Source organism: Scyliorhinus torazame, chromosome 20 (assembly GCF_047496885.1).
Source record: "Scyliorhinus torazame isolate Kashiwa2021f chromosome 20, sScyTor2.1, whole genome shotgun sequence".
Taxonomy (NCBI): Eukaryota; Metazoa; Chordata; class Chondrichthyes; order Carcharhiniformes; family Scyliorhinidae; genus Scyliorhinus; species Scyliorhinus torazame.
The window spans coordinates 113,094,283-113,117,030 of record NC_092726.1 but is presented as its reverse complement, the minus strand read 5'-3'; positions in this window follow the sequence as shown (position 1 = coordinate 113,117,030).

Genomic DNA, 22,748 nt, shown 5'->3' with positions numbered 1-22,748 from the left:
ACACACAGACAATATGAGCTGATTCACTGAATGGTCACAGTTACAGAGGCAGCTACACCCCAGAGTGCAGTGGAACCAACCAGAGAAACACACAGATATTTAGAACTGAATCACTGAATGGTCACAATTACAGAGGCAGCTACGCACCAGAGAGCAGTGTGCCCACCCAGAGAAACACACTGACAATTGGAACTGAATCACTGAATGGTCACAGTTACAGAGGCAGTTACACACCAGAGAGCAGAGAGCCCTCCCAGAGAAACACACTGACAATTGGAACTGAATGACTGAATGGACACTATTATAGAGGCAGCTACACAGCTGAGAGCAGAGAGCCCTCCCAGAGAAACACACTGACAATTGGAACTGAATGACTGAATGGACACTTTTATAGAGGCAGCTAAACACCAGAGAGCAGTGGGCCCACCCAGAGAAACACAATGCCAATTGGAACTGAATCACTGAATGGTCACAATTACAGAGGCAGCTACGCACCAAAGAGCAGAGTGCCCACCCAGAGAAACACACTGACAATTGGAACTGAATCACTGAATGCTCACAATTACAGAGGCAGCTACACACCAGCGAGCAGTGGAACCACCCAGAGACACACACTGACAATTGGAACTGAATCACTGAATGTTCACAGTTACAGAGATAGCTACATCCCAGAGTGCAGTGGAAACACACAGAGAAACACACTGACAATTGGAACTGAATCACTGAATGGTCACAGTTACAGAGACAGCTAAACGCCAGTGTGCAGTAAAAGCACCCAGAGAAATGCACTGACAATTGGAACTGAATCACTGAATGTTCACAGTTACAGAGATAGCGACATCCCAGAGTGCAGTGGAAACACCGGGAGAAAGAACACTGACAATAGGAACTGAATCACTGAATGGTCACAGTTACAGAGGCAGCTACACCCCAGAGTGCAGTTGAACCACCCAGAGATACACACTGACAATTGGAACTGAATCACTGAATGGTCACAGTTACAGAGACAGCTACATCCCAGAGTGTAGTGGTCCCATACAGAGAAACAAATATGACAATTGGAACTGAATCACTGAATGGTCACAGTTACAGAAGCTGCCACAACCCAGAGTGCAGTGGACCCACCCAGAGAAACACACTGACAATTGGAACTGAATCACTGAATGGTCACAGTTACAGAGGCAGCAACATCCCAGAGTGCAGTTGAACCACACAGAGAAACACACTGACAATTGGAACTGAATCACTGAATGGTCACAGTTACAGAGGCAGCAACATCCCAGAGTGCAGTTGAACCACACAGAGAAACACAATGACAATTGGAACTGAATTACTGAATGGTCATAGTTGCAGAGACAGCTCCACCCCAGAGTGCAGTGGACCCACCCAGAGAAACACACTGACAATTGGAACTGAATCACTGAATGGTCACAGTTACAGAGGAAGCTACACACCAGAGAGCAGAGAGCAAACCCAGAGAAACACACTGACAATTGGAACTGAATCACTGAATGGTCACTATTATAGAGGCAGCTACACACCAGAGAGCAGTGGGCCCACCCAGAGAAACACACTGACAATTGGAACTGAATCACTGAATGGTCACAATTACAGAGGCAGCTACGCACCAGAGAGCAGTGAGCCCACCCAGAGAAACACACTGACAATTGGAACTGAATCACTGAATGCTCACAATTACAGAGGCAGCTACACACCAGCGAGCAGTGGAACCACCCAGAGAAACACACTGACAATTGGAACTGAATCGCTGAATGGTGACAGTTACAGAGGCAGCTACAGCCCAGAGAGCAGTGGAACCATCCATAGAAACACACTGAAAGTTTGAACTGAATCACTGAATGATCACAGTTACAGAGGCAGCTAAACGCCAGTGTGCAGTAAAATCACCCAAAGAAATGCACTGACAATTGGAACTGAATCACTGAATGGTCACAGTTATAGAGCCAGCTACATCCCAGAGTGCAGAGGAACCACCCAGAGAAACACACTGACAATTGGAACTGAATCACTGAATGGTCACAGTTACAGTGGCAACTACACACCAGGGTGCAATGGAACCACCCAGAGAAACACACAGACAATATGAGCTGATTCACTGAATGGTCACAGTTGCAGAGGCAGCTACACCCCAGAGTGCAGTGGAACCAACCAGAGAAACACACAGATAATTGGAACTGAATCACTGAATGGTCACAGTTACAGAGGCAGCTACACACCAGAGAGCAGAGAGCCCACCCAGAGAAACACACTGACAATTGGAACTGAATCACTGAATGGTCACTATTATAGAGGCAGCTACACACCAGAGAGCAGTGGGCCCACCCAGAGAACCACACTGACAATTGAAACTGAATCACTGAATGGTCACAATTAAAGAGGCAGCTACGCACCAGAGAGCAGTGGGCCCACCCAGAGAAACACACTGACAATTGGAACTGAATCACTGAATGCTCACAATTACAGATGCAGCTACACACCAGCGAGCAGTGGAACCACCGAGAGAAACACACTGACAATTGGAACTGAATCGCTGAATGGTCACAGTTACAGAGGCAGCTAAACGCCAGTGTGCAGTAAAAGCACCCAGAGAAATGCACTGACAATTGGAACTGAATCACTGAATGTTCACAGTTACAGAGATAGCTACATCCCAGAGTGCAGTGGAAACACCCAGAGAAACACACTGACAACTGGAACTGAATCACTGAATGGGGACAGTTACAGAGGCTGCTGCAGCCCAGAGTGCTGTAGAACCATCGGGAGAAAGAACACTGACAATAGGAACTGAATCACTGAATGGTCATAGTTACAGAGGCAGCTACACCCCAGAGTGCAGTTGAACCACCCAGAGAAACACACTGACAATTGGAACTGAATCACTGAATGGTCACAGTTACAGAGGCAGCAACATCCCAGTGTGCAGTTGAACCACACAGAGAAACACAATGACAATTTGAACTGAATTACTGAATGGTCATAGTTGCAGAGACAGCTACACCCTAGAGTGCAGTGAAATCACCCAGAGAAACATACTGACAATTTGAACTGAATCACTGAATGGTCACAGTTTCAGAGGCAGCTAAATCCCAGTGAGATTTGGAACCATCCAGAGAAACACACTGACAATTGGAACTCAATCACTGAATGGCCACATTTACAGAGGCAGCTACATCCCAGAGTGCAGTGGAACCACCCAGAGAAACACACTGACAATTGGTACTGAATCACTGAATAGTCACAGTTACAGAGGCAGCTACATACAAGAGAGCAGTGGAAACACCCAAAGAAACACACTGACAATTGGAACTGAATCAGTGAATGGTCACAGTTACAGAGGCAGCTACATACATGAGAGCAGTGGAACCACCGAGAGATACACACTGACAATTGAAACTGAATCACTGAATCGTCACAGTTACAGAGGCAGCTACACCCCAGAGAGCAGTGGACCCACGAGAGAAACACACTGACAATTGGAACTGAATCGCTGAATGGTCACAGTGACAGAGGCAGCTACACCCCAGAGAGCAGTGGACCCACGAGAGAAACACACTGAAAGTTTGAACTGAATCACTGAATGATCACAGTTACAGAGGCAGCTATACGCCAGTGTGCAGTAAAATAAACCAAAGAAATGCACTGACAATTGGAACTGAATCAATGAATGGTCAGAGTTACAGATACAGCTACATCCCAGAGTGCAGAGGAACCACCCAGAGAAACACACTGACAATTGGAACTGAATCACTGAATGGTCACAGTTCCAGTGGCAACTACATACCAGGGTGCAATGGAAACACTCAGAGAAACACACAGACAATATGAGCTGATTCACTCAATGGTCACAGTTACAGAGGCAGCTACACCCCAGAGTGCAGTGGAACCAACCAGAGAAACACACTGATATTTAGAACTGAATCACTGAATGGTCACAATTACAGAGGCAGCTACGCACCAGAGAGCAGTGTGCCCCCCCAGAGAAACACACTGACAATTGGAACTGAATCACTGAATGGTCACAGTTACAGAGGCAGTTACACACCAGAGAGCAGAGAGCCCTCCCAGAGAAACACACTGACAATTGGAACTGAATGACTGAATGGACACTATTATAGAGGCAGCTACACACCAGAGAGCAGTGGGCCCACCCAGAGAAACACAATGACAATTGGAACTGAATCACTGAATGGTCACAATTACAGAGGCAGCTACGCACCAGAGAGCAGTGGGCCCACCCAGAGAAACACACTGACAATTGGAACTGAATCACTGAATGCTCACAATTACAGAGGCAGCTACACACCAGCGAGCAGTGGAACCACCCAGAGAAACACACTGACAATTGGAACTGAATCACTGAATGTTCACAGTTACAGAGATATCTACATCCCAGAGTGCAGTGGAAACACCCAGAGAAACACACTGACAATTGGAACTGAATCACTGAATGGTCACAGTTACAGAGGCAGCTAAACGCCAGTGTGCAGGAAAAGCACCCAGAGAAATGCACTGACAATTGGAACTGAATCACTGAATGTTCACAGTTACAGAGATAGCTACATCCCAGAGTGCAGTGGAAACACCCAGAGAAACACACTGACAACTGGAACTGAATCACTGAATGGTCACAGTTACAGAGGCTGCTGCAGCCCAGAGTGCTGTAGAACCACCGGGAGAAAGAACACTGACAATAGGAACTGAATCACTGAATGGTCACAGTTACAGAGGCAGCTACACCCCAGAGTGCAGTTGAACCACCCAGAGATACACACTGACAATTGGAACTGAATCACTGAATGGTCACAGTTACAGAGACAGCTACATCCCAGAGTGTAGTGGTCCCATCCAGAGAAACATATTGACAATTGGAACTGAATCACTGAATGGTCACAGTTACAGAAGCTGCTACAACCCAGAGTGCAGTGGACCCACCCAGAGAAACACACTGACAATTGGAACTGAATCACTGAATGGTCACAGTTACAAAGTCAGCTACACGCCAGAGAGCAGTTGAACCACACAGAGAAACACACTGACAATTGGAACTGAATCACTGAATGGTCATAGTTGCAGAGACAGCTACACCCCAGAGTGCAGTGAAATCACCCAGAGAAACATACTGACAATTTGAACTGAATCACTGAATGGTCACAGTTTCAGAGGCAGCTACATCCCAGTGAGAAGTGGAACCATCCAGAGAAACACACTGACAATTGGAACTCAATCATTGAATGGCCACATTTACAGAGGCAGCTACATCCCAGAGTGCAGTGGAACCACCCAGAGAAACACACTGACAATTGGTACTGAATCACTGAATGGTCACAGTTACAGAGGCAGCTACACCCAAGATTGCAGTGGAACCACCCAGAGAAACACATTGACAATAGCAACTGAATCACTGAATGGTCACAGTTACAGAGGCAGCTACATACAAGAGAGCAGTGGAAACACCCAAAGAAACACACTGACAATTGGAACTGAATCAGTGAATGGTCACAGTTACAGAGGCAGCTACATACAAGAGAGCAGTGGAACCACCGAGAGATGACGAATGTGATATAAAATAGTTACTTTAGAGTTACTAGTTAATGTAATGTAGAAATAAGCCACTTTGATTTTTGCAGTTAGGGACAAAGGAATTTGAGACCGCATGGAAAAAGCAGGAAGAGGTGTGTCTATGAGGGTGATGCTTTATTGATAGGGGCCAGAGAAAGGGATTGGAAGTGAGCCAATCAGAATAGATCGAACAGGTCAGGAGGGACATAGGCTGACCTATGTCCGTCGAGTATGTGAAACTTGATACCATTTGAACTGATTTTGCAGAGATCCCTTTGTCTGTTAGTTCAGTCGTTTTCTGGAATGAAAGAGGCTGGATGTCTCTTACATTTCTGTAAGATGATTAAGCTTGCAAGCTAAATAAATAACTTCTGTTTACGTGCGAATCCGTCTCAACTTTTATTGAGGCCAGACTGACAGAGAAAGAAATTTGGAGATTAACATTTGGTGCCGAAACCCGGGATTTCTCTGGGCGATCCTGTTCCAACTGCGAAATCAGAATTAGACTGATTATGAACAGGAGGACGGGAACAAAGGGCCCTCAATGTAGAAATGGAAAACGACCAGCATTGATTGTTCCCCTCTTCTTATCGTCTGATTAGTCTGGTCACTCGCGGTTGGCACAGAAAGACCGCCTCGACGAAATCACAGGTCAGTCTGGGGATTAGCACTTTAATTGATGGGATTTCATATTGTTGTTTCGGCTTGGGTTAGGGTTCAGAGGCTGATGTGACTTTAAATAATAAAGGTTCAGTCTATTATCGGGGTTCAGAGGCTGATGTGACTTTAAATAATAAAGGTTCAGTCTATTATCGGGGTTCAGAGGCTGATGTGACTTAAATAATAAAGGTTCAGTCTATTATCAGGGTTCAGAGGCTGATGGGACTTTAAATAATAAAGGTTCAGTCTATTATATGGGTTCAGGGGCTGATGGGACTTCAATAGATGGGGGTTCAGTCCAGTATAACTGTTTTTAAATCTGAAGATGGTTCAACTCTATGTGTGAGTGTTTTAAATATATAGTTGATTAAGCTAAAATTGTCTCCTTGGACTGTAAAGTTCCGAGGTCTAGTTGAGATTGTGAGGTTGAAGCAGAAGAAAACAGACAGTGCTTCTCACTCAGGCCTTGAGATAACAGTCTGCAGTGTAATCGGATACCTTTCCTTTGAGTCAGTGAACACCAGCAAAGTTACGTTTTGAATTAATTAAAGGAAACCAGTGGGTTTCTCCACCTCTTTGATAAAAGTTATTATTTTCGAAAGCAATTGATTGAAATTGCCAGAATCTTAAATTTTACTTACTTGAAATAAGGTTTGTCTCATTTTATCTGGAGATTAATAGAAACTTAAAGAAGATCATGGACACCATTTTAAAAAGTGTCAATCTGAAGATGATAATTGATTTTGCTAATACTTATGATAGTTGATTTTGCTAATACTTATGTGTATGTAACAGAAAAAAAAACTTGTTAAAAGAAAAAATTGTTAAGATAAAGAAATAATTAAGTTGTAAATGTTATACAAGTTTGTGTTAAGCAAATTGTAAATTTAGTTCTGAGTTGAGATCAGAGCTAAGCTTGCAAGTTGCAGTAATTCAATTTGAATTTTCAAACATTTTTAAGTTTTAAAAAAAAAAGAGAGCAAATAGAGAAAAGAAGGACACAGATCTTGAATGCGTTGAATAGCACATTTCAAAGGCCCATAAATCTTTCTGTTATCTTAGACCTAAAACCTAGGAAGATTGATGAGCCATAGGAATGTCTGGGGCGTTTTAATGAAATCTACCGGGGGCAGTCAGGCGATTTGCTGTATCAAAGTGGTCAGAATTCCCCTCAATACTGTGCTATGTTAATGCATTGCCTACCACCTTCTGTGGTTACTGCTGTGAAATGTAATAACATGAATTGGACAGAGAACGACCCTTCCCAGATGGCAAGGGCAGTCAGATTTTACTGGAAGGAGGGTGTAGGCCAAGAAGGAGGCTCAGTTACAAAGGTTAAGACTGAGTATGTAATGAAAAAGGATGATCTGCGATCCCAACAAGCGGCAGAAATGGTAGTTTACCAGCAGGAGCTCCAATATAGTGACTTTGGGTGGGTGGATCAGCGAAGAGGAGGATGAGACAACAGTGCTATATTTCTATCACCCCCCAGTGGTGGACGTTAGACATTGAACAGCCACTATCACTGCATCACGTTACCCTGGCCTATGACAGAACTGGACGAAACAGGGAGTTGGAGGACAAATACTGGCCATTACTTGAGACCGAATGGCCAGTCAAGGTTACAGCCACAGTCACGGGAAAAGAAGGTACAGCCGATTTTGTTACAATATCACCACATTTATGGCCACAGTCAGCTTCGGTAAGCCCTCATATTACACGTCAGGTCCATGACCAGTACCATGCCAGGGATATAGGGCGAATGGTCAGCATCTTACCGCAGCTCGTCAGAATAGGTATGAGATATACCTTTTGAACAATCCACGTCTGACATTTAAATACTGTACCACTATCAATCCAGCCTGTTTTCTTAGTGGTCCCCCTGTCCATGAAGACGCACCTGGCCACGACTGTTTAGCCTTGATTCAGGAAACTACCACAATAAGGGGCGATTTGAGTGACATTTCGTCAGAACAACCTGACATGATTATGTGTGGTCAAATATCCCACCGGGGTTTAGTTAATGACCTACTGCAGGCCCTCCTTCTGCCAGCGCAGATTTCCGTTATTAAATGTGCTGCCCACACGAATGGTACAACCCCAGTTGACGTTGGTAATGAACGAGCAGATTGTGCAGCGCGCACAGCCGCACAAATTCAGCAAGTGATGGTGCCTAAAATGTTAAGTCAGACTAAACGATCTACTATGAATGTGTCTGCTTCTGACAAGCCAATGCCAACCATCCAAGACGTCATAAGGTTACAGGAGGACGCTCCTGAGAGTGATAAACAAATGTAGAAACGGTTAGGTTGTACATATGATTCTGTTTCCTCTTTATGGACCACGCCTGCACATCAGACTTGTATGTCTGATGTACTGGCTTTATGGGTCATCGAATGTGTACACTTTGCAACTCATTGTGGGGCTCGGGGGACTAGTGATTTGTTGCTGGACACTTGGTGGCACCCTAAAATGCAGGGGTTGGCCCAAAGTATCAGTAATCGGTGTTTGATTTGTCAGCAATATAACACCGGAAAAGGTATCCCTTGTGGGAAGGGGCAAACCCCGTTGCCCAGTGGTCCCTTTGAGACGCTCCAAATGGATTACATTGAGTTGGAAAGGTGTCAATGTTATAAATATGTTTTGGTCATTGTGGATGTGTTCAGCAGATGGGTTGAGGCGTATCCGACTATCTATAGTAAAGCTGCTACTGTGGTTAAGGTCTTGATGAGGGAAATCATTCCCCGGTACGGTATACCAGCTCAGTTAAGTTCTGATAATGGGCCTCATTTTATTGGACAAATTAACAAGGAGTTTTGCTCCCAGTTGGGCATACGCCAGCAGTTACACTGTGCTTACAGACCACAGGCGGCCGGGGTGGTTGAAAGACACAATCAGACCCTCAAAACTAAATTGGCTAAATTAAGAGCAGACACGGGACTGACATGGCTTAAGTTGCTCCCCGTTGCCCTCTTCCAGCTGCGGGTTACACCTGCGGGACCAGCCCGGCTCTCTCCCGCCGAGATTCTTTATGGCAGGCCTCTTAGAACTCCCTGGAGCTTGCAGGTTCCCAGACGGGTTCAGTTTCATCAGATGACTGAGGAAATGACCACCTATGTACTAGCCCTTACGCAAGTGCTCAAGGAACTCCATGGCCAAGTCCGCGCGGCTCACCAGCCATTGCCCCAGTACCTAGCTCACTTTCAGTCCAGCCCGGTAGTTATGTAATGGTCAAAAATTGGACTAGGAAGGGGTCGGAGCCGCGATGGGACGGGCCCTTCCAAGTTCTCCTTACCACCCCCACAGCAGTTAAAGTGGAGGGGCGAAGTGCTTGGGTCCACCTACATCACTGTAAATTGAGCCCATCTCCACTACTGTAAAAGGTCGGATACTGACCTGCCTCCCTTCTCCAGTGCTATTTTACAGGTGTGGAGCATGATGGAGTGGCTACGCATCGTCTGTCTGATATTTGGCCTCACTTCGCTTGGCGTGTTATTGGCGATGGACATGGAAAAGGGGAATATTATGTATCTGTGTAGCCCCAACCAATCTACAAGGATACATCACCTATGCACAGGTGATGTTCTTCACTGCCCCCATATACGAGGACATGGTATCGACTCATGGAAGGTCATCAAAGTTAAGGAGAATGCGGGAGTCATGAAGCAGCTGCACCGGCCCCGGCGATGGGAAGGGAACATTATATGGACATTGCCTTGTTTTTGGAATACATGTAAATTTGATTTTGGATGTGTTAAAAGTGGTACAATAAAGGTAACATCAGGCTGTCAGAAGAGTGTAGGAAGAGACCATGAGAAAGAGAAAGGGACTAGAGAGAGGACGGGGCGTGTGAGAAGGGAAGTACAGCTAGAACGTAGGTTACCGGGAGATGCACTTAAGTTAATTAAAGGCCAAACTGAGGAAAACCCGGGTAGTATGAATCTCTTCTACCAGATTTACCACCGTCTGTATGGCCAGGGACGGGTTGTCTGCTACCCAAACCCCGCAGCGGTGTCTAGGTTATTTTCTGTTTCACCGCTTTGGGGCACTCCCCAAACGGTGGTTCATTGTCAGCGTTCCGAGCCATTGCCCGAGCAAGTCACTCTTCCTTACGATCCGGATTCAGCACCACCGGCTATTTGCCTTCCCCTCCCTCGGGATAATTCACATTCACAGTACGATAGGCTGCGACGGTGGAGGGCGTACATACCTAGCCACTTCACTCCCAATAGGGATTCCCGGTCGTACGAGAATTGCTTCAGCAGTGAAGGATATGGCTGTTTGCTGGTAGAGGTAGACACAAATATAACATGTCTGTTTCCCACCTGTACGGACAGGAGGTGCCATATCACCCAGGCGTCTGGCCAATGCGTGTGTTATAGCACCACTTGCGTTCCATTGAACGCTGGCCTCCAGCTCCTTTGTGGCTGGGCGAATGTCTCTCATATCACTGTTGGGAATAGGGCTTTCTGCATTGCTGGGCGGCCCGAATGGGCATTTCAAAATTGGATAAACTGGGCTACTGGGAGGTCCTTACGCAACCGGTATGCTCTTGACTATCTTCTGGCCCGTGAGGGTGGGGTATGCGCCATAGTACAGGGCAAGTGTATTATGGGGATTCAGGACTTGACTGCTAACATTACTAAATTTATGGATCGCATACGGGATCACTTGGACGGGATGCAGGATCCTGACTCTTGGGGTAACTGGGGATTTGGAGGATGGAAGGACTGGTTGATAAATATGGCCATGTATCTAGTGGTAGCTATCGGCTGCATCTTTGTGGGCCTGGCCATCCTTAAATGTGTGATGGGTAGAATGCTGGGTGCACTGGATCAGATCACCGCCCCAATCACCGAGAAAAAAATTTAACTGTTAAAATCCATGAGGGTGAAGCAGATGAAGGGGGGCGAAGACAGGAATTGGAAATGCAGCGACGAATCTTTTTAGATGAGGAACCGTAGCTATAGATTGGATAGTTCGGTTATCATGGAATGATAAAAGGAGGGAATGACGAATGTGATATAAAATAGTTACTTTAGAGTTACTAGTTAATGTAATGTAGAAATAAGCCACTTTGATTTTTGCAGTTAGGGACAAAGGAATTTGAGACCGCATGGAAAAAGCAGGAAGAGGTGTGTCTATGAGGGTGATGCTTCATTGATAGGGGCCAGAGAAAGGGATTGGAAGTGAGCCAATCAGAATAGATCGAACAGGTCAGGAGGGACATAGGCTGACCTATGTCCGTCGAGTATGTGAAACTTGATACCATTTGAACTGATTTTGCAGAGATCCCTTTGTCTGTTAGTTCAGTCGTTTTCTGGAATGAAAGAGGCTGGATGTCTCTTACATTTCTGTAAGATGATTAAGCTTGCAAGCTAAATAAATAACTTCTGTTTACGTGCGAATCCGTCTCAACTTTTATTGAGGCCAGACTGACAGAGAAAGAAATTTGGAGATTAACAGAGATACACACTGACAATTGAAACCGAATCACTGAATCGTCACAGTTACAGAGGCAGGTACACCCCAGAGAGCAGTGGACCCACGAGAGAAACAAAGTGACAATTGGAACTGAATCACTGAATGGTCATATTTACAGAGACAGCTACACGCCAGAGTGCAGTGGAACCACCCAGAGAAACACACTGACAATTTGAACTGAATCACAGAATGGTCACAGTTACAGAGGCAGCTACACACCAGAGAGAAGTGGAACCACCCAGTGAAACACACTGACAATAGGAACTGAATCGCTGAATGGTCACATTTATAGAGGCAGCTATACCCCAGAGAGCAGTGGAACCAAGCAGACAAAGACACTGACAATTGGAACTGAATCACTGTATGGTCAGTTACAGAGGCAGCTACACGCCAGTGTACAGTAGAACCACACAGAGAAATGCACTGACAATTAGATCTAAATCACTGAATGGTCACAATTACGGTGGCAACTACATCCCAGAGTGCAGGGGACCCACCCAGAGAAACTCACTGACAATTGGAACTGAATCACTGAATGGTCATAGTTTCAGAGGCAGCTACATCCCAGAGTGCAGTGGACCCACCCAGAGGAACACACTGCCAATTGGAACTGAATCACGGAATGGTCACAGTTACAGAGGCAGCTGCATCCCAGAGTGCAGTGCAACCACCCAGAGAAAAACAGTGACAATTGGATCTTAATCACTGAATGGTCACAGTTACAGTGGCAACTACACACCAGTGTGCAGTGGAACCACCCAGAGATACAAACAGACAATATGAACTGATTCACGGAATGGTCACAGTTACAGAGGCACCTCCACCCCAGAGTGCAGTGGAACCAACCAGAGGAACACACAGATAATTGGAACTGAATCACTGAATGGTCACAATTACAGAGGCAGCTACGCACCAGAGAGCAGTGGGCCCACACAGAGAAACACACTGACAATTGGAACTGAATCACTGAATGGTCACAGTTACAGAGGCAGCTACACACCAGAGAGCAGTGGGCCCACCCAGAGAAACACACTGACAATTGGAACTGAATCACTGAATGGTCACAATTACAGAGGCAGCTACACACCAGAGAGCAGTGGAACCACCCAGAGAAACACACTGACAATTGGAACTGAATCGCTGAATGGTCACAGTTACAGAGGCAGCTACAGCCCAGAGAGCAGTGGAACCATCCATAGAAACACACTGAAAGTTGGAACTGAATCATTGAATGGTCACAGTTACAGAGGCAGCTAAACGTCAGTGTGCAGTAAAAGCACGCAGAGAAATGCTCTGACAATTCGAACTGAATCACTGAATGGTCACAGTTACAGAGCCAGCTACATCCCAGAGTGCAGTGGAACCACACAGAGAAACACACAGACAATTGGAACTGAATCACTGAATGGTCACAGTTACAGAGGCAGCTAAACGCCAGTGTGCAGTAAAAGCACGCAGAGAAATGCACTGAAAATTGGAACTGAATCACTGAATGTTCACAGTTACAGAGATTGCTACATCCCAGAGTGCAGTGGAACCACCCAGAGAAACACACTGACAACTGGAACTGAATCACTGAATGGTCACAGTTACAGAGGCAGCTACACGTCAGAGAGCAGTGGAACCACCCAGAGGTACACACTGACAATTGGAACTGAATCACTGAATGCTCACCATTACAGAGGCAGCTACACACCAGAGAGCAGTGGAACCACCCAGAGAAACACACTGACAATTAGAACTGAATCACTGAATGGTCACAATTACAGAGGCAGCTGCAGCCCAGAGTTCAGTGGAATCACCCAGAGAAACACACTGACAATTGGAACTGAATCACAGAATGCTCATAGTTACAGAGACAGCTACACCCCAGAGTGAAGTGGAGCCACCCGGAGAAACACACTGACAATGGGAACTGAATCACTGAATGTTCACAGTTACAGAGTCAGCTGCAGCCCAGAGTGCAGTGGAACCACCCAGAGAAACACACTGACAATTGGAACTGAATCACTGAATGGTCACAGTTACAGAGGCAGCTACACACCAGAGAGCAGTGGGCCCACCCAGAGAAACACACTGACAATTGGAACTGAATCACTGAATGGTCACAATTACAGAGGCAGCTACACACCAGAGAGCAGTGGAACCACCCAGAGAAACACACTGACAATTGGAACTGAATCGCTGAATGGTCACAGTTACAGAGGCAGCTACAGCCCAGAGAGCAGTGGAACCATCCATAGAAACACACTGAAAGTTGGAACTGAATCATTGAATGGTCACAGTTACAGAGGCAGCTAAACGTCAGTGTGCAGTAAAAGCACGCAGAGAAATGCTCTGACAATTCGAACTGAATCACTGAATGGTCACAGTTACAGAGCCAGCTACATCCCAGAGTGCAGTGGAACCACACAGAGAAACACACAGACAATTGGAACTGAATCACTGAATGGTCACAGTTACTGAGGCAGCTAAACGCCAGTGTGCAGTAAAAGCACGCAGAGAAATGCACTGAAAATTGGAACTGAATCACTGAATGTTCACAGTTACAGAGATTGCTACATCCCAGAGTGCAGTGGAACCACCCAGAGAAACACACTGACAACTGGAACTGAATCACTGAATGGTCACAGTTACAGAGGCAGCTACACGTCAGAGAGCAGTGGAACCACCCAGAGGTACACACTGACAATTGGAACTGAATCACTGAATGCTCACCATTACAGAGGCAGCTACACACCAGAGAGCAGTGGAACCACCCAGAGAAACACACTGACAATTAGAACTGAATCACTGAATGGTCACAGTTACAGAGGTAGCTGCAGCCCAGAGTTCAGTGGAATCACCCAGAGAAACACACTGACAATTGGAACTGAATCACAGAATGCTCATAGTTACAGAGACAGCTACACCCCAGAGTGAAGTGGAGCCACCCGGAGAAACACACTGACAATGGGAACTGAATCACTGAATGTTCACAGTTACAGAGTCAGCTGCAGCCCAGAGTGCAGTGGAACCACCCAGAGAAACACACTGACAATTTGAAGTGAATCACTGAATGGTCACAGTTACAGAGGCAGCTGCACCCCAGAGAGCAGTGGAAACATCCAGAGAAACACACTGACAATTGGAAGTGAATTACTGAATGGTCGCAGCTACATACCAGAGTGCAGTGGAAACACCCAGAGAAACACACTGACAATTGGAATTGAATCACTGAATGGTCACAGTTCCAGAGGCAGCTACACGCCAGAGTGCAGTAGAGCCACCCAGAGAAACACAGTGACAATGGTAACTGAATCACTGAATGGTCTCAGTTACAGAGTCAGCTGCAGCCCAGAGTGCAGTGGAACCACCCAGAGAAACACACTCACAATTGGAAGTGAGTTGCTGAAATGTCACAGTTCCAGGGGCAGCTACATCCCAGAGTGCAGTGGAACCACCCAGAGAAACACACTGACAATTGCAACTGAATCAGTGAATGGTCACAGTTCCAGAGACAGCTACACCCCAGAGTGCAGTGGACCCATCCAGAGAAAATCATTGACAATTGGAACTGAATCACATTAATGGTCACAGTTACAGAGACAGCTACACCCCAGAGTGGAGTGGACCCATCCAGAGAAAATCATTGACAATTGGAACTGAATCACTGAATTGTCACAGTTACAGAGACAGCTACACCCCAGAGTGCAGTGGAACCACGCAGAGAAATACACCGACAATAGGAACTGAATCACTGAATGGTCACAGTTAAAGACCCAGCTACATACCAGAGAGCCGTGGAACTACCCAGAGAAACACAATGACAATTGGAACTGAATCACTGAATTCTCACAGTTACAGAGGCAGCTACATCCCACAGTACATTGGAACCACCCAGAGAAACACAGTGACAATAGGAACTGAATCACTGAATGGTCACAGTTAAAGAGGCAGCTACAACCCAAAGTGCAGTGGAACCAACCAGAGAGACACACTGACAATTTGAACTGAATCACTGAATGGTCACAGTTACAGTGGCAGCTACAACCCAGAGATCAGTGTACCCACCGCGAGAAACATACTGACACTTGGAACTGAATCACTGTCTGGTCACAGTTACAGAGGCAGATGGACCCCAGATAGCAGTGGAAACATCCAGAGGAACACACTGACAATTGGAACTGAATCACTGAATGTTCACAGTTACAGAGGCAGCTACACCACAGAGTGCAGTGGAACCACACAGAGAAACACATTGACAATTGGAACTGAATCACTGAATGTTCACAGTTACAGAGGCAGCTACACCCCAGAGTGCAGTGGAGCCACCCAGAGAAACACACTGACAATTGGAACTGAATCACTGAATGGTCACATTTACAGAGACAGCTGCAGCCCAGAGTTCAGTGGAATTACCCAGAGAAACACACAGATAATTGGAACTGAATCACTGAATCGTCACATTTACAGAGGCAGCTACATCCCTGAGAGCAGTGGAACCACCGAGAGAAACACATTGACAATTGGAACTGAATCACTGAATGGTCATAGTTACAGAGACAGCTACACCCCAGAGTGCAGTGGAACCACCCAGAGAAACACACTGACAATTGGAATTGAATTACTGAATGGTCACAGTTCCAGAGGCAGCTACACCCCAGAGTGCAGTGGAACCACCCAGAGAAACACACTGACAATGGGAACTGAATCACTGAATGGTCACAGTTACAGAGTCAGCTGCAGCCCAGAGTGCAGTGGAACCACCCAGAGAAACACACTGACAATTGGAACTGAATCATTAAATGGTTACAGTGGAGTGAGTGATATCACTGAAACAATCTGAGATGTCGAGATGGGACTGATGGTGTCTGAGTGGACAGCATCCTTTCTGTTAATGTTAGCTGAACAATGTGATCAACACAGTCCAGTGTTTGGAAATAGGTCACTCACTCACAAAAATAATATTTTCTATCACTGTACCAAATATCGGAATCTGTTTGTTCACATCTTTGAAAAATAAGTGAAACGATGTCACAACCTCAATATCCCTGAGGTGGTTCCTCAGGGCATTAATTAAAAGCTTGGAGAATATATAACCTCAGAGTTTCAGACAGAGAGATTGCCAATCGCAGGAAGGGACACATCACTTCACACTGAAAATGCTTTATCCAATTGAAATTGCTGAGAAAATATTCTACCCAATCCTTGCTATTGTTGGTGTTCCTGGTAAGTGACTATCACCTTTGAAGGTGTGTAAATCTGTGTGTGATCGGCTCTCTCATTTTAAACAGCGACTGAAAATGTTTAACGCTGATCTCGTGCTCACTGTTACACAGACACCTGGTCAACGATATAATTTACTGAATTCAAATCTCGTTCATAATGTCTATGTTTTGAATCCATTTCATCATCTAACAATACACCTGTTTGTAACTCACGGATCTCTGATCAATAAAGTTGTTATATTGAATGGAATTTTGTATAATGTTAGATTGGATCTCAGTGAAGGCAATCTCTCTGAAGGAAGGTTTAGTGGGAGTAAGAATAAAATCACACTGAGGGTGGGTCCCTCACCAGAGTGGAATATTTGATCCAATTATCTATCTATTCCTGGGACTATCTGGCCGTGTGCAATTGTACTGTGTGTGGGTCAGTAACTGGACTGAATTTAGTTGGTTCTGTTTAGAAATGCTGTATGTTATTGGTGAGGGGTCTCTCCATTCTGTGGAGCTCTCTCTCTGTGTTTTAACTTTGGAATAGGTTGAAAATAGGAAAAGTTTTGAAGATGTTTGATATTTATCGTACAAAGTGAAATGTCTCTATCTCTGTTTTCTATTGATCTACTCCAACAGGAACAGATATCGCCCACACTCTAATATTTCATAAACCCCACAGCAGTGCAGCATTCCAAAAGGTTTTGTGATATTTTCTCATTTCTATTCATCCTGAAATGAACACACATGATTGATCAATTTTTATGGGTGTTTTAAGCTGTGTTCCTGCTTCACACGATTTGTGAATCAATTCACCTGAACCCAGAAACCCCTCCAGTCCATTCACACACTAGTTTTCCAAGGAGTGATTGGGGGATTTATTGTTCTGATCAGAATGCAGCAGCGGACACTGATCAGTCGAAACATTAATCTCCCATTGAAATACCCGCTTTGCAAATTCAGAATTAATGATGATGTGTGTCTGTAATTAGTTGTATTCTTCCTCTGTATTCACTATCACTCCCAATTTGATTCTGTCTGTAAATTGTGTCATTATCATTCTGCTTCCCGATCCCATACTGTTGATGGGAATGGTGAAGGAGAGTGATCCCAGTGCTGATCCTTGTGGAACACCACTTCCCACCTTCCACCAATCAGCCTAAATCCCTTTAACTCCTCTCCCTGTTTTCTGTGTGTGTCGCCAGTATGTGTCCATTCTGCTGCTGTGTCCCCGAACTCCACTGGCTCTGAGATTACTCATCAGTCTGTTCTGTCGGATCTTACCGACGGCCTTTAGAAAATCCAATTGTTTAACATCTATCATACTACTCAGATCTATTATTTCTTTTTTTTAAATATTTTTATTCTCCTCCTTTTTCACATTGTCACCCGAATTTACACCCACCAACAATAAACGATAAACAGCAACATAAATTTCAATCCCCATGACAGTAACAACGATCCCATCCTCCCACCAACCCCCAAACATCAGCCCGCATGTTTACATAATCAAATGACAAAAAGGAATCACGGATTACCCATCCTTAACATACACAGCCCCCCCCCCCAACCCTCCCCCTCCCAACTAATGTTCGATGTTATCCAGTTCTTGAAAGTGCATGATGAATAATGCCCATGAATTGTAGAATCCCTCCATCCATCCCCTCAGTTCAAACTTAACCTTCTCAAGAGTTAAGTATTCCAACAGGTCCCCCCGCCACGCCATGGCAAAGGGCGGAGAGGCTGCTCTCCATCCCAACAGGATCCGCCTCCGGGCGATCACGAGGCGAAGGCTACAACATCTGCCTCTGCGTCCGTTTCCAGCCCTGGCTGATCCGACACCCCGAATATGGCCTCCCGGGGGCCTGGGTTCAGTTTCACGCGCACCGCCTTGGAAATTACCTAAAAACTGCCTTCCAGTAACCCTCAAGCTTTGGACAGGACTAAAACAACTCCTTCAAAGAATTGGCTCATCCTCGCCCTCGTGAGGTGTGCTCTTCACCTTCAGCTGTATCAGCCCCACCCTCGCACATGAGGTGGAGGCATTCACTCTCCGGAGCACCTCACACCAGACCCCCTCATCTATAACCTCTCCCAGCTCTTCCTCCCACTTTGCTTTGATCCCTTCCAGTGGTGCCTTATCGTCTTCCAAAATAGCTCCGTCCACTGCTGACACTGCCCCTTCTCCAGTCCGCTTGTCATCAGCACCTCCTCCAGCAATGTGGGGGCCGGTTCCTCTGGGAAGCTCTGTATCTCCTTCCTGGCAAAATCCCAAACCTGCATGTATCTCAACATCTCTCCCTGTTCCAGCCCATACTTCGCTTCCAGCTCCCTCAATCCTGCAAACCGACCCCGAAGAAACAAATATTTTAGCGTCTTAATCCCCTTCTCTTCCCATTTCCGGAAATTTCCATTCCACCTTCCCGGCTCAAATCTGTGGTTCCCCGAATCGACATTCTCCTTGACCCTGCCCCCAACTCGAGTGTTGGCGAAACTGCCTCCAAATTCTCAATGAAGCTATTGTTACCGGATTCCTTGAGTACTTCCCCGGAGCTATCGGGAGTGGCGCTGTTGCTAGTGCTTTCAGTCCCGACTCCCTGCACAACCTCTCCTCCATCCTGACCCACTGGGAATCAACCCCTCTGACCCAGCTCAGCACCTTCTCCACATTCGCCGCCCAGTAGTAGTACGTCAGGTTCGGGAGACCCAAACCCCCTGCCTGCCTTCCCCTCTGTAGCAGCACCTTTCTCACTCTGGCCACCTTCCCTCCCCATATGAACGAGGTAATCCTTACCTCAATCTGTCTGAAAAAAGCCTTTGGCAGAAAATCGGTAGGCATTTAAAAATAAACAGAAATCGCGGCAACACGTTCATTTTAACCGCCTGTACCCAACCTGCCAGTGACAGAGGGAGACCATCCCACCTTGCCAGATCCGCTTTCACTCTCCCCACCAAACTAGTGATGTTGTACCTGCGAAGCTTCCCCCACTCCCGGGCAACCTGCACCCCAGATACCTAATGTGAGTCCCTATCCTACGGAATGGCAGCCCCCCCCCCACTCATGCCCCCGCCCCTGTCCCCACCCTCGGCCGAGACACCACAAAATACTCACTCTTGTCCAGGTTCAGCTTGTACTCCGAGGAAGACCTAAATACTCGCAGTAGCTCCAATATTCCTCCTGTCGACGCACTCGGTTCCGACACATACAGAAGCAAGCCGTCGGCATATCAGGACACCCTATGCTCTACCCCCCCCCCCCCACCGCACTATTCCTTTCCATGCTCCCGAACATCTGAATGCGATGGCCAACGGACCACTCGCAAGTGCAAACAGCAGGGGGGGCATAGGACATCCCTGCCTCGTCCCACGGCGGAGAGACAAGTATCTCGAGCAGATGTTGTTTGTGCAGCTCCTTATATAATAGCTTAACCCAGTTCACAAACCTTGGTCCAATCCCAAACTGCCATCAGGTACCCCCATTCTACCCGGTCAAACGCCTTCTCGGCGTCCAATGCCACAACCACCTCTGTTTCCTTCCCCTCTGCCGGTGCCATAACGACGTTCAATATCCCCCTAATGTTCGAAAACAGCTGCCTCCCGAACCCCGTCTGATCCTCCCCTATCACCTTCGGGAGGCACTCCTCCAGCCTACCCGCCAGTACCTTCGCCAACACTTTTGCGTCCTCATTCAGAAGTGATATGGGCCGATACGACCCACACTCCGTCGGATCCTTATCTTTTTTTAGCAACAGTGAAATCGACGCCTGCCCCAAGGTTTGCGGCAGAACCCCCTTCCCTAGCGCCTCCTCAAACATCCCCACCATCAGGGGTGCCAACTTATCCTTGATTTTTTTATAATGTTCCCCCGGAAATCCAACCGGCCTTCCCCGCCTGCATCCTCCCAAATGCATCCTTTATCTGCTCCACTATTGCTCCCTCTAATGTAGCCCTACCCCCCTCCCCTAGCCTCGGGTACTCCAAACCATCTAGAAATTCTGGCATCTCACGGTCTCCTCCGGGTGGCTTTGACTTGTCCAATCTCTCATAAAACTCCTCAAAAATCTTGTTAATCCGCTCCGGAGCCACCGCCAACTTCCCTGCCCTCTCCCTCAGCTGAAGAATTTCCCTTGCCACTGCCTCCCTCCGGAGCTGACCTGCTAACATACCTCCATGTTTATAAACTTCACCCCTTGATCGTCTCAGTTGTCGCACCGCCTTCCTTGGGGACAGTCGGTCGAAGCTCGCCTGTAGTTCCTTCCTCTTTTCCAGCTTCGCTGGGTCCCCATCTTCTGCATAACTCTGATCTACCTCCAACATCTCATCTATTACCCTCTGCCGCTCCAACCTCTCCTCTTTGTTCACCCTGGTCTTAAACGAAATTACCTCACCCCTCACCACCGCCTTTAGAGCCTCCCAGACAACTGCCTTCGACACCTCATCCGTACAGTTGAAATCTACATATTCCTTAATTACCTCATCAATTTTCTCACAGAACACTTGGTTCCCCAAAAGCCCCACATCCAGTTTCCAACCCGGCCTCTGCGCTGCCCCCTTCTCCAGCACCTTATCCACCCAATGTGGAGCGTGATCTGAAACTGCAATGGCAGAGTATTCCGACCCCTTTACTCCAGCCAGCAAAACCTTTCCCACCACAAAAAAGTCGATCCGCGAGTGTACCTTATGGACTGCTGCGAAAAACGAGTACTCCCGTTCCCTTTGATGCAGAAACCTCCAAGGGTCCACCCCTCCCAGTTCCACCATTAGATGAATTGGATGAACTTCAGAACATTCGGGAGGCAGAAGTGGTCATCGATAGTAGCTTCAGGGACGTAGTTACTCCGAAGAATCAAGCTAGATGGGTGACGGTGAGAGGGGCTGGGAGCAAGCAGTCAGTGCAGGGATCCCCTGTGGTCGTTCCCCTTAGTAACACGTATACAGCTTTGGATACTGTTGAGGGGGACGACCTACCAGGGGTAAGCCACGGTGAACAGATCTCCAGCACTGAGTCCGTCCCTGTGGCTCAGGAGGGAAGGGGGGAGAGCAGGAGAGCAATAGTTATTGGGGACTCGATCGTTAGAGGGGCAGATAGACGGTTCTGTGGCAGCGAAGAGACTCACGGATGGTATGTTGCCTCCCGGGTGCCAGGGTCCGTGACGTCTCGGACCGTGTTTTCAGAATCCTTAAGGGGGAGGGGGTACATTCACAAGCCGTGGTACACATCGGTACCAACGACATAGGTAAGAGAAGGGACGGGGATTTCAAACAGGAATTTAGGGAGTAAGGTGGAAGCTGAGAGCCAGGACAAACCATGTCGTCATCTCTGGTTTGTTGCCGGTGCCACGTGCGAGTGAGGTGAGGAACAGGGAGAGAGTGCAGATAAACACGTGGCTGCAGGGATGGTGCAGGAGGGAGAGTTTCAGTTACCTGGATAATTGGAGCACATTCTGGGGTATGTGGGACCTGTACAGACAGGACGGATTGCACCTGAACCAGAGGGGCACCAATAACCTGAGAGGGAAATTTGCTGCGGCTCTTCGGGGGGCTGAAACTAATTGGTCAGGGGGATCGGAAAACGAGCTGTGTTCCAGAAGCCAGTGTCGAGAGTAGTGAGGTACTGAGGAGGGTATCAAGGTCGCAGGAGTGTACTGGCAGACAGAAAGGTGGGTTGAAGTGTGTCTACTTCAATGCAAGGAGCATCCGGAATCAGATAGGTGAACTTGGAGCGTGGATTGGTACTTGTGACTACGATATTGTGGCCATTACGGAGACATGGTGAGAACAGGGAAAGGAATGGTTGTTGGAACTTCCTAGATATAGATGTTTCAG